We start from the raw sequence: 16,981 nt of genomic DNA, 5'->3' as shown, positions 1-16,981 counted from the left end.
GTGACCACAAACTTCCATATATATCATTTCCTAAAACCATTGATTCTTCTTTTCTCACCTGCCCTTCACTCATCCATAATTTTACATGGTGCATTGCCCTGAGGACATCAAATCTGGATATTTAACAAAGAGACAATTATAAAATAGCGTTTCAGGGAAGTGTCCTTTAAATATAAATTAATGCAACTGGCTTGTAACTTTTTTTATTTTTAAAAAAATTTTATTGAAGTAGAGTTGAAAAAATATGGACCGCTTCATGAATTTGTGTGTCATCCCTGGGCAGGGTCTATGCTAATCTTCTGTGTATCTTTCCAATTTTAGCATATGTGTTACCGAAGTGGGCACTATAACTTTCTCCCTTAAAATTTTTTTTTGTAATATAGCTTTCTGGTTTTGGTATCAGTGCAATGCTTTCTCATTAGGTTAGTTGGCACATGTCCCCCTTTCCTCTACTTTCTGAAAGATTTTGTATAAGAATGGTATTATTCCTTATGAAACGTTTCATAGAATTTACTATTGAAGCCACCTGGGATGGAATCTCCTTGTGAAAGTCTTTTTACTTATAAATTCAATTTTTGTAAGCAGACATTGGGCTATTCAGATTTTCCATTTTTTCATTGAAAGCTTGTTTTTCAGACTTACGGTGCATTTATAGTGCTTTTCTCTGGATTTCAGCCATTTACTAATACATGCCCCTTCAAGGGTCTCTTTTGAATTCCTAGGGTGTTCTCCAAGGAGTCTCTATTTTGACTGATTGGAATGCACGCGTGTCCAGCTCTGTGTGAGCTCTGTGAAATATGCAGTTTACACCGTCTTGGTTATTCTTTGAACAGACTTGAAGATTTCTGGAGCCATTTTTCTGCATGGATATCTCTTCTTCATTACAATGCCTTGCAGATTTCCAGCTACTTCTGCCTCCCAGAACTCTGAGCTCTCTCTTCTCCTCTCAGTAAGACTGCTCGCCACTGTTTTGGTTCCACTTCTCTGTGTCACAGGTCAAAAATGTTTCCAGGCAAAAAGCTGGAAGATAGTAGGACATACCAAGATAGTAGCACATACCAAGACAGATTATACCTTGTTTGTACTCAGTAGTAGATTTTAAGTACACTTTTCTAATAGTTATTTACCTAAACCGGTTTTGGTTACTATTTGTCTGATAGAATGTTTTCACTTACTAAAAAGTTTCAGGTGTTCATATGTCTTTATGCTTTAGATCTTTTTCTTGTAAACAACATATATCTTGATTTTGTTCTTTTTTTAAATCCAATCTGAAAATGTGTCTTGAATAGTGAGTTTAGAAAATTGACATTCAGATTAATTCTTCGTATATTTGTATGTAATTCTAATATTTTGGTTTATTCTCTTTTCATGTTTTCTGTGTCTATTTAAAAACTTATTTTTACTTATTGTCTTTAACTCTTATCTCTCGTTTCAAACAGGATGGTATACTTATTAACTTTCTCATCCCTTTGCCACACCCTCCCTCTTTCCTTTTTAGTTTGATGTGATCTAGATTTTAATTCTGGGGTAATGTATATATTTTCTTTCTATTATGCTCACTGTGATTTTAAAAAAAATAAACTTTACTGACATATTTAATTTCTTCTTCATATTTCTCATAGCATCTCATAGATTTATTGAAAAATAAAAATGTTATTATTTAAAATGCTATTTAGGGACTTCCCTGGCCGTCCAGTGATTAAGACTTTGCCTTCCAATGCAGGGGATGTGGGTTCAATCTCTGGTCAGGGAGCTAAGATCCCACATGCCTCTTGGCCAAAAAACCAAAACATGAAACAGAAGCAATAGTGTAACAAATTCAATAAAGACTTTAAAAATGGTTCACATCAAAAAAAAAATCTTTAAAAAAAAATATAAAATGCTATTTAAAAATATTATCCAAAACAATTTTCAGTGCAAGTCTTTTCTGGAAAAAGCTACGGTTTTGAATTCATGTGAATATTTTTTTATCATGCTGTAATACGTGGATTAGTTTGGTTGGGTCTAAGCATCTACGCCCAAATTTTTTTCTTTCAATATCTTCAAAATATTGTTCCATCTTCATACTGCTTCCAGTGTTCCAGTGATGTTATTGAAAAATGTGTTGCTGATCTGATGATTTCCTTGATCTGCTCCTTCTTTCTGAAGCTTTTAGAAGTTTCTTGTTGTCTTTGATACATTCTTTAATTCCCAGGTGTTTTTCCCCACTAATTTCTCACTTTTAACAATCTATGAATGCTTGCAATATGACTTTTTTCATTTATTTTTTAATTCCAGGAAATATTTCTCTATTATTTAAAAAAAAAAAAATTTCCTTCTTTCAATTTCTATTATGGTCTCCTTGAGGTTCTATTATCTGTATTTTTTTATTCTACTTTAATTCTACTTTCCAGATAGCTTAACATTTAATGTTTTCTTATTCTTTATCTTTTAATTCTTCCTTCTGGATAGTTACTCAAGTGGGTCTTCCAATTACTAATTTTTTCCCTCAGTTGTATCAATTCAAATCTGTATAACCATTGTGCTCTTTATGTCAACTATCTTATTTTTCAAATCATTTTTTGTTCTTTTAATGTTGTCTTACTCTACTTCACATTAAAAATATCTTGTTTATATTTTAATATACTTTATTAGATTAATTTAAAATCTTTGATTCTTTTTGTTCTGATGCTTCTATTTCTGAAGGACTTTTATGCAGTGTGTTCTTTTTCTTTGCAAATAATTCTCTTCAAATAGATTGTTATTTTATTCTTTGAGGACATTTCCTCTGGGGGTATCAGATATCCTGTCAGATAATGAGTATGGGAGGTCAGATCTCAGGTTATAAAGTCCTGTATGTTCCAAGGGAGGAGAATGGATACAGTCTTTGATCACGGAGGTCTGGAGACCAGAAAAACCACAAATAATCATTCTTCATTTGGGAAAACTTTTCTCACTAGAGTTTCAAGTTTTGTGTTTTGGGTATAAGTTGAATTAAGAGGGATGACTCATTATGTTGTCCTATTAGCTATTGAAAGAGATGCAATAAAATCTCCCAATATGATTGTAGATTTGTTTAGGTCACTATTTACTTTTGCCAGGTTTTGTCTGATACATTTTCAAATATGTAATTGTGCATACATAGACTTAGGGTTTATATTTCTAACCGATGGATTAGACAATATTACCAAACGTCTCCAAGTAATTCTGGTAATGCTTCTCATTCCTTTAGGTTCAAATGTTCTGTGTCATATAATTTACTTCTAATTACCATGCGATTTTTAAATACTGAGTCTGATAATTTTACTCTTTTATTGAAATATTTGTTCTATTTAAATTTAATTATTGGTATACTTGGGTCAGTATCTACCACCTTGCAATTTGCTTTATATGTGACTGATCTCCTTATGTTCACTTTTCTATCCCTTCTTGTCTTTCTTTGAATTAATAGAATATGTTAAATTATTTTATTTTTCCATCTTTAATTGGTTATACATTCTTTCATTATTTTTTAATGGTCATTTTAAAGATCTCTACTTTAGAGAACAGATATGTGGCTTAAAGCATCTAATAAAATTATTAATTTTATCATTTCCTTGATAATGCTTAGATCTTAGAATGGTTGAATCCTATTTACCTACCTTTCCTCTTTTGCCCTACTATTGTCATGCATGTCATTCCGCATGTATTTTGAATTCTACAACACATTATTATTATCATCTTGTGCAGTTAATATACTTTTATAAGGACCCACCTATTTACCATTCATTGCTTTTCACTGCTTCCTCTGTTTCCAAGTAGCTGTTTGGAATCTTTTCCTTCTGCTGAAGAATTTTTTCTTGGTTAGTCTGGCTAGAGGTTAATATATTTTATTGGTATTTTCAAAGAACCAGCTTTTGGTTTCATTGATTCTATTGATTTCCTGTTTTCAATTTCATTGATTTCTTCTCTAATTTTTCTTTTCTTCTGCTTTCTTTTGGCTTAAATTGCTTTCCTTTCTCTAATTTCCTAAGATAGAAGCTTAGATTTTTAAATTTTAGATATTTTTCTTCTCTAATATATACATTCAATGCTATAAGCTACCCTATAAGCTTTGCTTTTGCTGCACGCCACATATTCTGATAAGGTGTATTTTCACTTTCATTTAGTTAAAAATATTTTAAAATTTCACTTGAGACTTCTTTGGCCCCCACGTTATTTAGAAGAGTATTATTTACTCTCCATTATTTTTCTGTTTGTTTTTCAGCTATTTTTCTGTTATTGATCTCCAGTTTAATTCCATTGTTGTCTATGAACATTCTTTGAGTGATTACTATTGTATTAAATTTGTCAAGCTGTGTTTTGTAACCCAGAAATGTGGTCTATTCCATTTGAGATTGAGGAGAATGTGTAATCTGCTGTTGTCAGATGGAGTATTCTATAAACGTCAATTAGAACAAAGTGATTGATGGTGCTGTTCAATTCAATTACATCCTTACTGATTTTGTCACTGTTGGAAGTACTGATAAAGAGGTGTTGAAGTCTCCAACTGTAATGGTGGATTTTTCTATTTCTCCTGGCAGTCCTATCAGTTTTTTAATTATGTATTTTGACATTCTGTTGTTAGGTGCATACACTTTAAAGATTTTTACGTGTTTTTGGAGAATTGACACCTTTATCATTGTGTAATAACTCTCATTACCCTTAATAATTTTTCCTTGTTCTGGAAGTCTGCATTGTGTAATTAACATAGCTACCCCAACTTTCTTTTGATTGTGTTAGCATGTAATATCTTTCTCCATTCCTTTACTTTTAACCTGTGTCTTTATATTAAAGCAGGTTTTTTTTTTTTTGCTTGTAGACAACATAGTTGGGTCTTGTTTCTTTTTCCACCCCCCATTCTGAAAGTCTCTGTTTTTAAATGGCAAATTTAGGCCACTCACATTTAAAGTTATCATTGATATAGTTGGATTGATAAGTAGCATGTTTGTAAGCATTTCCTATTCATTACAACTGTTCTTCTTTTTAAAATCTTTCTGTCATTTTCTTCCTTCTCTGGTTTTAATTGAGTATTTTATATGTTTCCATTTTCTATCTTCTCTCAGTACATCAATTATACTTCAAAAAATTTTTTAGATGATGCCCTAAAGTTTGCAATATACATTTTTAACTAATCTAATTCCACTTTCAAATAACACCATACTACTTCATGAGTAGTGCAGGTACTTTATAATAGATCCCAGAACATTTGAATACTATAACACTATATATATATATATACACTATTCTACTATAACAGAGTAGTCCCAATTCCTCCCTCCCATCCCTTGTAAGATTTCTGCCATTTATTTCACTTATCCATAAACTATAATCACCTAGTATATTGTTACTATCAATATTATTACTTTGAACAGTTATTTAATAGATAATTCAAAAATAGGAGAAATAAAAGGCTTTATTTTACTTTCACTTATTCTTTCTGTGACACATTTCCTTTCTTTATGCAGACTGAGTTTCTGACCTACATAATTTCCCTTCTCTCAGAGGAACTTCTTTTAACCTTTCTTGCAGGGAAGTTTTACTGCAATGAATTCACTTATTTTCATTTATCTGAGAAAGTCATTATTTCTCTTCATTGCTGAAGGATATAGAATTTTGGTTTGGTATTTCTTTTTTTCTTCCAATCATTTTAAATATATCACTCCACTCTCTTCCTCCTTTCATTGTTTCTGATGAGAAAATCTGATGTAATTCTTATCCTTTTTCCTCAGTAGGTAAGGTGTACCCCCACTTCCTCCCAGCTTCTTTCAAGATTTTGTCTTTGGTTTTCTGAAGTTTGAATATGATAGGCCTAAGTTTTATATTTTTTGGTAGTCATCCTGCTTGGTGTTCTCTGAGATTCCTGGATCTGTAGTTTGGTGTCTGTCATTAATTTTGAAAAATTCACAGCCATTATTACTTCAAATATTTCTTCTGTCTCATTTGTTTTCTTCTGGTATTCCACTAACATGTATGTTACACCTTTTGTAAACACCCCACAATCTCATAATTCTTGGATATTCTTTTTAAAATCATTTCTTCTCTATGCATTTCACTTTGAGAAGTTTCTAGTGATGTATCTTCAAAGTCACTGCTGGTTTCCTCCTTATTCAGTCTACTGATGAGCCCATGAAAGGCATTCTTCATTCTTTCCAGCATTTTTAATTTCTATCATATCCTTTTGACTCAGTGTTTCCATTTTTCTGCATAAATTACCCATCTATTCTTGCATGTTGTCTACTTTTTCCATAAAGCCCTTAATATATTAATCATAGACATTTTAAATTCCATGTCTAATAGTTCCAAAATCTGTGTCATATTTGGGTCTGGTTTGGATGCTTGCTTTACATCTTCAGACTATTTTTTCCTCTCTTTGGCATACCTGTAACTTTTTGTTGAAAACTGGATGTGGTATATTGGATAATAGGATCTGAGATAAATAGGCCTTAAGGGTGAGGATTTATGTTAATTTGGCTCAAAATTGTGCTGTGTTTAATGTTTGTTGTACAGGTAGGTGAAGAGTCTTCAGTTTTCTCTAGTGTCCTTTTCTTCTTCCCTGTTGTCTTTGGATTTCTCTAAGAACTCTTTCTTGATCAGCTTTGAGTCTTGCAGCTCTTTCAGCTGCAATTCGTTGTTCTTATACTGTAGGCTTGTTGATGTAGTGGTAAAGTGAGGAGAGGAAGCCTGTTATAATTTTTTTATTAAAATTGGTTTTTTGGGGCCCTTCCTGTAGTTAGTCTTTTTCCTCTCAGCAGAATGACATGAGTACTGTGATCCTTTGAGAGATTTTTGGCTTACCTTTTTAGTTTTCTGCACTGAAGTGTTTTAGAATTATGTAAATGTTTTTTAAAAAAAAGTCTTCATTTATGACTTCACAGTTTTCTACCTTTCTCTCTATCCCGTGTGCTGGCTGAAAACTCAGCTTCCTCTGCAGAGGCCCTCTGTCCTGCCAAGCCAGAAGTCTCAGTCTATAGCACCAATTCCCCCAAATCAGTAAAATACCATCATGGTAAAATTGGCTTCAGATCATCAGTTAAATGTGGTTTTGGTATATTCGCTGGAGTCACTTCCCCTGAAAGGTCTTTGTTTCCTGAGATCGTGTACAATTCATCTCTGGTTTCCATTCCAGCTCGTTTGCTTCCCACCGCATGTAGCTTCAAAATTCAGCAAATGTGCCATGTATTGAGGCTCCTCTAATCTCCACTTTTGGCACTCCAGCTAATCTGATGACCCAAAGTCCTGCTATTTCCCTAACGGGAACTGCCTCCTGCAGACGCCTGCACCAGAATTCTGTATGACCCCTGTTGTGGACAGGCATTCTTTTTACCACAGCAATGGTGGGGAGGAAGCAATAGCAGAACTCTAGCTACACCACTGCTACTTTCCCTCTCACAATAACCCCAGGCTGTCAACCCTGTCCCGGTTAAAGTCTAGAATTGACCACCCCCAAACCCATCATTTCACAACAATCTCCCTATTACCCTAGAGGAATTTTATACTTTTCTTCTTTTCTTGGTATTTTCCCTGTCTAGTTTCTCTGTGGTTACTTTGGGAGAAGGGAATCAACTATCATGCCATTTTAGTGTCTTACTAGAAAACAGATCTAGAACTCTTTTTAACTTAATTATATTAGTTTATTTTTTGTAATAATGTTGTTTATTGATTTACTCATACTACCATCTATAGATAATTAAAGCTCATTATCTAACACTGAAATAACCATTTTAAAATAAAATATATATAAAGTAAATATTCAAACAAATGTTAACTCACAATAGATAATATAACAATTCTTATTTTTATCAATGTTTTACTTCTTGAGCAATGTTTTCCAAGTGTCATCTACCCAGCAAATTGCATCAGAATGATCGTTTCTGTGTGTGAGTGTCTGTGTGTGTGTGTGTACAGGGAGGGGAGAGGTTGTTGAATCCATGTTCATGGGCCTTTTTCACAACTAATGAATTTAAATTTCTGGAGGTGGGACCCAATAATTTACATTTTAACAAGTCTCCTCTCCCAAGGAGATTATGATCCATGTTACATCTTGTGAGCCACCACTTCTAAGTCTCTGATATACACATATTTCTTTTCTAAAATGTTCATACAAATGCAAATGACAAATTGTTATTAACATCATTGTCATAATTAATTTAAAATGATTAATGAAATTGGCTTTAGTTTTCCTGGTTTAATTATTTGCTAACGACACTGTTTAATTAATTGTTCATGTCGACAAATACATGATTTCTGTTTTCACAGCTTTTCATAATACCACCCGGAAAGCAAATCTTTTATCAATGCAAGGCATGGCCCACCTGTCACCATTTCATGTTGCACTGATTTGCTAATTTGATACTCTCTAAACAGTGTCATATTCATTTCTGTTCTCAGCCTTTTATTCCATCTAAACATTTCCAAAGGACTAACATCTAGCAAGTTCTGCCTAGGTACGCACAGGCATCAATTCCACTATTGAAAAGAAGTACCTTCAGTAACTCAGATGAACATGCATTTGCTATGGGAGGGGAGTGGAGAATGTGGAATTATATGTATTTTAACATTCTCCCTGGGGAATCCTCTCTTTAGAGGTAAGACAGCTATTTTTTCTCAAGCCTTAGAACCAAAAGGTTTAATTACTTTAACTTTCCCCAGGAAACTGAATTGGATAGTTCATTGCTTACAAGGTCCCAAAATTTATTCTTTAGGAAAAGAAAATGCTTTCTTCCATGAATCTATTGTGGGTTTTGGCATCTCTCTTTACAGAAAAGAGTAGAAAACCCTAAACATTTCATGTATGCTGGGGCATCCTGTTACAAATGTATTTGTTTCTGTACTTATTGTTTAAAGTCTTTAGACCATGCCTGCTTCGCTTACTTCATACAACCAGCCATAGCACAGTCCTTGGACTATCAAAGGTCCTTGGTAAATGTATCTTGAATCTCTGAGTTTTGAGTTACTTCCTAGAATTTTAGGGGTGTTTCACTTTCATCCTTATATACAACCTGCAGGAAAGATATATTTTCCTTGAAACATCTTCCTGCTGAATTTTAACTATGTAGCAAGCAATTATCTTAACCCAAAAACTTGTGTGTCAAACAACCTACTTACTCATTTTCTTTCCTTTTTATTAATTGCCACAATTTTGGCTCTGAGTACCTATCTCACTAGGTTGAGGAGAAATTTCCCTCTTATCTCACTGCCATTTTTACTAGGTCAGGACCCAACTTACAAACTTAGTAAAGCATTGGGAACTGAAATGCAGATTTGAAGAAGAGGATTTTAAAGGCATAAATGATTGCTGACATATGAATAAAATGTATCTCCCCAAAAAGTTCAGCGAAGTGTATCATATCTGGAAAAGACATCTGGCTTCAAGATGGCAGGCTAAATATAAGAGGAAGACTGAAAACAGATAAAATCTTGATGTATTAAAAATTCCAATCCTGTATGTGTATTAAAAATTAAAGCAAACCACCATTCTAGAAATAGACTGTAAAACTTCTATATGTATAGAGAATTAAATGGAACAAAGAGAATGTAATCAGGCCAATAACAGACAGAAATGTTAAAAATGAGAAAGAAAAAGAGAGTATTGTAAATATGAAACATGAAATAAGATGGCAGAAATAAGTTCAAATAAATTAACAATAACAATAAATAGAGTTTGGTTAAAGAATATTAGTTCTTTGTATTAAAAATAAAGCTATAATTTATTTTCTAGACACATGTCTAATACAAAGTGACACAGGATGATGGAAAATAAATAAATAAGAAAAAAGATTCTAGCAAATACTAACAAAGAGAAAACAGTTTATCAACAACATTCAGAATTCAAGGCACAAAGCATTAAAAGGATCAAAGAGAGGCATTTCTTTTCCATAAAAGGAAAAGAAAATAATATAATAATATATTATTATATTTATATATTATTTATAATATATAAATATTATATATTATTTATAATACATAAGTATTATATATTTATATAAATAATATATAAAATTATATAAATAATATATATATTATAATATTATACATTATATAATGTATAATATCTGTAGTAAAATAAAAATTTATGAGACAAGCACAGGTGCATATTTTCCTTTAATTCTTCAGGTATGGTTTCCTTTTGTTCTTTGAACATATTTAAAACAGCTCATTTAAAGTCTTTGTCTAGTAAATCCAATATCTGGGTATCCTCAGGGAAAATTTTTATCAATTAATTTTTTCCTCCAAGTATGAGCCATACTTTCTCATTTATCTACATGTTTTATAATTTATTTCTTTTGAAAACTGGACATTTAAACATTAAAAAGTTTGTCATTGTTGCTGTTTGTTGTTATTATTGTCTTTTTTTGTTGTTTTCTTGTTTAGCAGCTTTCCTGGATAAATTCTTTTAGGGTCTGTATTCTTTTTAATGTGGCCACTGACATCTGTGCTCAGTTAGCTTAATGATTAGCTAATGATTGGACAGAGATTTCTTTTAATGCATGAACAAGTCCTTCAGATTTTGAACAAGGTCTTTGTGTGGTTTGGGAGGCACTGATTCAATGTTCAGACATGAAGTTTACAAGTCTACCTTAACTTTTATTTCCTACTCGTGCAGAACTTCAAGTTCATCCAGAGGTGAAGAGCTTAGGGCCCTCTCAGTTCTTTCATAGCTGTGCCCACAGCCTTGTGTATGCACATGGCCTTCCAGATTTCTAGGAATATTTCAGAGCTTTTCAAAGTCACCTACATATATCTCATTCAAAAGCTTTCTGTTTTAAGAATTTCAATCTGTTTGATGTTTCTCTCAATTGTTATTGCTACCTCAAGAGGTTGGGATATTAAATGATTGTGGCTGATTGATTCTGAAAGACACTCACAGGGAAAAGGCTGTCTGCATTGGACCAGCTCCATGTCAGGCCAAAGAAAGACAAGCCTTGCTGGTGGGATTGCCCAGGAAACTGCAAGACAGGTCAGATAATGACACCTATCTGGGAATTGGGCTTTAAAGGCAATCCCACCCTGTTACTTCACCTCTTAGGCTGTTAGCCTGTTGCTTTCAGCATGCTTGTGGAAGTACTGGTTTTCAAGGCTACTGTGGGGTTGATGAAGTCATGAGGCTAGGAAAAGTAAAAATAACACAAAGCTCACGTTCTTACCAAGATTCAGCCAATTTTCTTGAATAAACAGTCTCCAGGTTGCTGAATATCTTTGGCTAATTTCCACACTTCTGAAAATGTTAATTTTGACAATTTTGTGTGTTATCACACAAAATTTTTTTATGTTTTATGTTTTATGGAGGAGAGGATTGTTGGAGGTCCTTACTGCACCATTCTTGCTGACATCCAGCAAAGAGTTAGATTTGACACCAAAAAGCATGATCCATAAAATTTAAAAAATTGATAAATCGAGCCTTGTGAAAATTAAATCTTTTTCTCTGTGGAAGACTCTGTTAAAAGGATAATAGGGACTTCCCTGGTGGCACAGTGGTTAAGAATCCGCCTGCCAACGCAGGGGACGTGGGTTCGAGCCCTGGTCTGGGAAGATCTCACATGCTGCGGAGAAACTAAGCCCGCGAGCCACAACTACTGAAGCCTGCGCACCTAGAGTCCATGCTCCGCAACAAGAGAAGCCACCGCAATGAGAAGCCCGCGCACCCCAACAAAGAGTAGCCCCCGCTCGCTGCAACTATAGAAAGCCCGCACGCAACAATGAAGACCCAACGCAGCCAAAAATAAATAAATTTATTTTAAAAAAAGGATAATAAAACACATCAGACAGTGAGAGAAATATTTGCAAAGCACATGTATGATAAAGGACTTGTATCTAGAATATAAAAAGAACTCTCAAACTTCAATATTTACAAACCATCAATCAAATTAGAAAGTGGCTGAAAGACTTGAACTGACATTTTTCAAAAGAGAATATGAAAATGGAAAATAAGCATATAAAAATATGTTCAACATCATTAGCCAGTAGATAAATGCAAATTAAAACCATAGTGGAGTATCACTAAACAACTATCAGAAGGGCCAAGTTAAAAATAGTGATAATACCAAATGTTGGTGAGGATGTAGAAAACCATTAAATGTCGCGGGCACTGTGGAAAAGAGTCTGGTAGTTCCCTTTAAAATTAAAAATGGACTACCATGCAACCCAGAAATTGCACTATGGTGTGTATATGCCAAAGTAATGAAAACTTTTTTTCATGCAGAAACTTGGACATGAATATTCTTAGCAGCTTTAATACAGTAGCCCCAAACCAGAAACTATCCAAATGTCCTTCAGTGATTGTATGGTTAAGTAAGATACATCTGTGCCATAGAATACTACTCAGGAATAACTTGTTATTGAAAACTGCAATAGCTTGCATGAATGTAAAAGAAAGTATGCTGAGAGAAAAAGCTAATATCAAAGGGATATATACTGCATGATTCCATTCATGTAACACTTGTGAAATAACAATCACAGAGATGCAGAACAGGTTAGTGACTGTTGAAGGTTAAGATGGGGAGGCAGGAGTGATTGTGGCTGTAAAGAAGTAGAATAGAGGAGTTTTGTGATGATGGTTCAATTAAGTATCTTGATTGTTGTAGTGGTTACTTAAAGCTATGCATGTGATAGAACTGCATAGAGCTATACCCTTTTCCCCCCATGCATAAATGAGTGCATGTATAACTGGTGAAATCTGAAAAAGCTCGACAGGTTGTACCAATGACGACAGTGCAGAATTACCAATAAAATACCAGCCATTCAAATCAAGCAATGTGTTAAAAGGACAATGTATCACAACTGTGGTGAGGATAATTAGTTATCTACTAAATATTCAGCTTCCTTCTTCCCTAGTAACAAACCCCTAATTTTAATCCAGTCACTAATATAACCAGCTTAAAAATTATATTCCTCTCAATCTTTTGGAGGTTGGATGGCTAACAAAATGCAAGGAGAAATTGTGGGTTAGGACTTCTGGGAAACTACTGTTATCCAAATCCCTTGTTTTCATTTTTCCTGCCTCTAATGAGGACATGATGCCTAGATCTCTAGTGGTCATCTTGGGACAACGAGGAAAAACCAAGAGAAGACAAAGATTTCCTCCCTTATATCCTTAAATTGCTGAACCAGTGCCAGCAACTGCTTTACTCTAGACCTGATTATTTCAGAAATATGAGCCTTCGTGTGTTTAAACCGCCATAGCCAGGTCTCTCTTACTAGCAGCTGAATGCAATCCCTAACTGATACAGTGACCAAGAAGGCTTATCCATGTATTGTAAAGATGGATCAACATGAGAAACTCTATCAAGGTAAATCTCTTTGTTAACAGACTCAAGGAGAAAATTATATGATTATTTTAATGGATGCTGATTAAAAATTTTATAAAATCTAACATACGTTCATGGTAACAGCTCAAAAAATGAGAAGTATGAACTTTCTTAATGCATTAAAGCTATCTGGTAAAAACTGATGCAAAGTCACATTTAATAATGAAATATTAAAAACATGCTCAGTAATGTCAGAAATAAGAACAGAATATCCATTATCATTACTATTATTGATCGTTATGCTGGAGAGTGAAACTAAAACTGTAAAACAAAAATATGGCTCAAAGAGTAAAAAGATAATGGTCTACCTAGAACATTTAAGAAAATCAACTAATAAACAGTGGAAATGATAAAAGAACTTAGAAAGTTGGTTGGGTAAAATTTCCCATGCAAAAATCAATTTTTCCTATTTTTCATCAGTAAAAAATTAAAAATCAAAATGTAGAATAAGAACCTATGTACAACAGTAACAGAAATCTAAGATGCCTGGTTTAAAAAAAATAACTAAAAAAAATGCAAGATGTTTATGGAAAAAATAATAAAACTATTCCATGATACATATAGATTTAAATAAACAGAGAAGTAAGCTATGTTCATAAATGGAAATATTCAATATTAGGAAAATATAAGTCCTCCCCAAATTATTCATCATAGAAATGTACATAAAAACAAAATGAGATTATTTTATGCAAAAGTTTAAAAAAAAAGTCTGGTAATAAAAAGTGTCAGTAAAAGTGTAGAAAACAGGTTCATTCCTAAGTTATTCTTAGAGGATGAATACATTGATTTACCCACTTTAGGCAGAAATTTGGAAGTACAATTAAAAATAAATTTTCTGACCCTGTGACCTTGCAATTCTATTTCTAGATATCTGCCTGAGGGCAAAAGAATGTTTGCTGTAGCATTATTTGAATTACCAAAATATGGAAAAAAAACTTCACGTCTTTCCAAAAGAAGTTTAAGTAAAACATGGAATGTACATTTTATGGAATACTGTCTATGAATTAAAATACATAATCCATAGACATCAACACACATTACTCTAAAAGTTATATATTGTACAATACATGGAATATGACAACCCTTAAATAAAAACAAATAGATAAAATAATTTGAAACAGCACACATATACACTAACTAAAGGTAAAAAAAAAAAATGGAGATATGCACCAAAGATATAATATTGATTACCTAGAGGAATGGGAAAGGATACTAGGATTGAGGAGGTCAAAGAGGATTTTAGATTTAGATATAACTTTTTTGAAAATGTAAAAGGAAATTGGAATTATATCTTAGTTGTGCAATTAAAAATGAATTTAAAGGGTCTGGTGAATATTGTATAAGTGCACTTTGATGGTGCTCAGTTAAAGGGTAGAACAAAATTTTGCATCATGCTGAATTAATAAAGGTATACTTACAGAGATTTGCATTTGACACACGGTTGGGCGCACCTATAGGCATAAATCAACCAAATCATGTAGTAAGTGCTACGACAGAGTTGGGAATAGAGAAGAAGAAGTTGCTGGTATTCTCTTAGGAAATACGAGGAGGTAAGTTTGAGTTTTGAATTTGAAGGGAAAAGAAGAATTTTAAGTGAAGGAGGTCAGAGTGAGCAGAGTAACTGCAGGCCAGGGGAGCAGGCCGTACCAAAGATGTGAGTCTAGAGAGGGTCTGACATGTTTGAAGGATAGTGTTTGCTGGCTTGACCTGTGTATTCAGAGGGAAAGGTCGTGGGAGCTGTAAAGAGAACAGAGGCTGGAGATTAAAAATCGGTGCCAGATTGTGGGGCCTTTCTGCAGCAGAAATACATATGTTGTTTTCTTGATCTCTAAGACTTTCCCCAAATTTTCTACTTTTTCTACCTATTCTTAAGTTTCTAGCTCAAATCCTATGATGCTTTCCCCATCTACCTCAATCTATTTTGAGTTTTTCAGAATGTTTTTAGTGCCTATAGTCTATATATATCATTTTAATACTTAAGTACCTTCCTTCTGGCAGGTTCTTATATTGTTTTAGGTGTCTTGACCATCCAAAAAAATTAAATTGGGTTATATATTTGTCATGTATCCTGAAATCACTAAAATGGGTGTTAGGATCATAATGGATGCCTGTATGTTCTAAGTTGAACTAAGAGGAGATAAAGCGGTACTTTCCAGGCACTCCAAAAAAATTAGCCATTAATATGGGCAACAGTACAAAGAGTAAGTTCACAGGCAGTAATTCATTTCAGTATCCATTTTATTAGCTCTGTTTCTTTGAAGGGTTGTTTGCCTTCTTTGTTACTCATTTTCATCATTTATAAAGTAGGGATGATAATAACACATTTAATTTTTTTGGCCTTTTGCAATATGCCGGGAACACAGCTGTATTTTTTCTTTTAAAAACACGTAACAGGTACAAATCGGCACCATGACACTTACATAAAATAATTGTTATATTTCTTTAGTTTTCTAAATCAAATCAAATCTAGCTTAATCACCACCTGTCAGGGTTTTGAAAAATCGTCTGACTAGTCCTCACCCACAACCCTTGGGATTGATACGAGCTTTAGGTTTAGTCTAGAGAAGTTGGACTTTGTATGTGTATCATTTTATGTGATTATTCAGTTTTAGAGGTCAATTTAAAGGCAGATGCCTTTGCAGCTGAATGAATTCCCTCCATCCTTTCCATGCCAAATTCAGCCTCTAACACTGCTGTAAGTCAGTAGTTCTCAATAGGGGCGGGGGGATTTGGCCCTCCAGGAAACATTTGGCAAGGGTAGGAGACATTTTTGGTTGTCACAACTTGGAGGGGAGGTGCTAATGGCATCTAGTGGGTAGACACCAGGGATGCTGTTAAACATCCTGCAATGCCAGGACAGCTCCTGACTGCAAAGAATTGTCCAGTCCAATATATCAATAGGGCCAAGGTTGAGAAACTGCTCTCAGGGTTACCAATGATAATGTAGACAGAACCATGGGAATTTTGCTGTTTACTGAGAACTAATGAGTATGACCAGGACTCAATTGATCACATAACCCGCTAGGACTCTACCCGATTTAGATGCAGAGTTCCAACTACATCTTCCTCCTTCCTCAAAATGCTCTAGCTTCTTTCCTTCCTCCCAACTATGATGAAATTGCAGGTTCCTTTCAAAACATACCAGTTTGGTTCTTTCAAACAAGGACCAGTTCTTAAGGTTTCTTAAGAATGGATCTTGAAACCCAAAGAAGGTGGTTAGAAAGGCTAGAACATGGTAGACTGGCTGTCCATCCTACCTCAGGAAAAACAAGATTGGAATTAATATCTCTTTAAATGATCCTATAACATTTTTCAAAATACAAAACTGAGACTTGGGAGAGGTAAGGTCACTTGTCTAAGACCACTAAACTATTAAAGAGCTAGAGCCAGTTAACTGAAACCTAAGCTTAGCAGTTTTCTTCAATAAGAAAAGATCTTATTTAATTATGAAGTTGATAGATGGCCTGAAGTCACTTTCAAGGTCACTTTGTCCAGGTAAACTTAAAACAGATGAAAAGTAATACATGTTCCCCTGTAGCACATGTTTTAAAGTATTTTAGTGAAATATAATATACACACTCAAAAGTGCACATAGCATATGTGCAGGCTTGATGAGTTGTTACAAATTGAATCTACCTACGTAACCAGTAAGCAGATCCAGAAACAGTATATTATCA

General features: G+C 33.8%; 1 non-coding gene across 1 annotated transcript; it reads right to left on the bottom strand.

Annotated features, from left to right (window-relative positions):
- Positions 1-238: 238 nt before the first annotated feature.
- LOC118880440 lies at positions 239-345 on the bottom strand. The gene has a single exon (XR_005016309.1). It is a non-coding gene; the product is annotated as a U6 spliceosomal RNA (small nuclear RNA).
- Positions 346-16,981: the final 16,636 nt, after the last annotated feature.

This window comes from Balaenoptera musculus, chromosome 14, assembly GCF_009873245.2.
Source record: "Balaenoptera musculus isolate JJ_BM4_2016_0621 chromosome 14, mBalMus1.pri.v3, whole genome shotgun sequence".
NCBI lineage: Eukaryota > Metazoa > Chordata > Mammalia > Artiodactyla > Balaenopteridae > Balaenoptera > Balaenoptera musculus.
The sequence above is the reverse complement of the archived record's forward strand: the minus strand, read 5'-3'. Positions and strand labels throughout refer to the sequence as shown.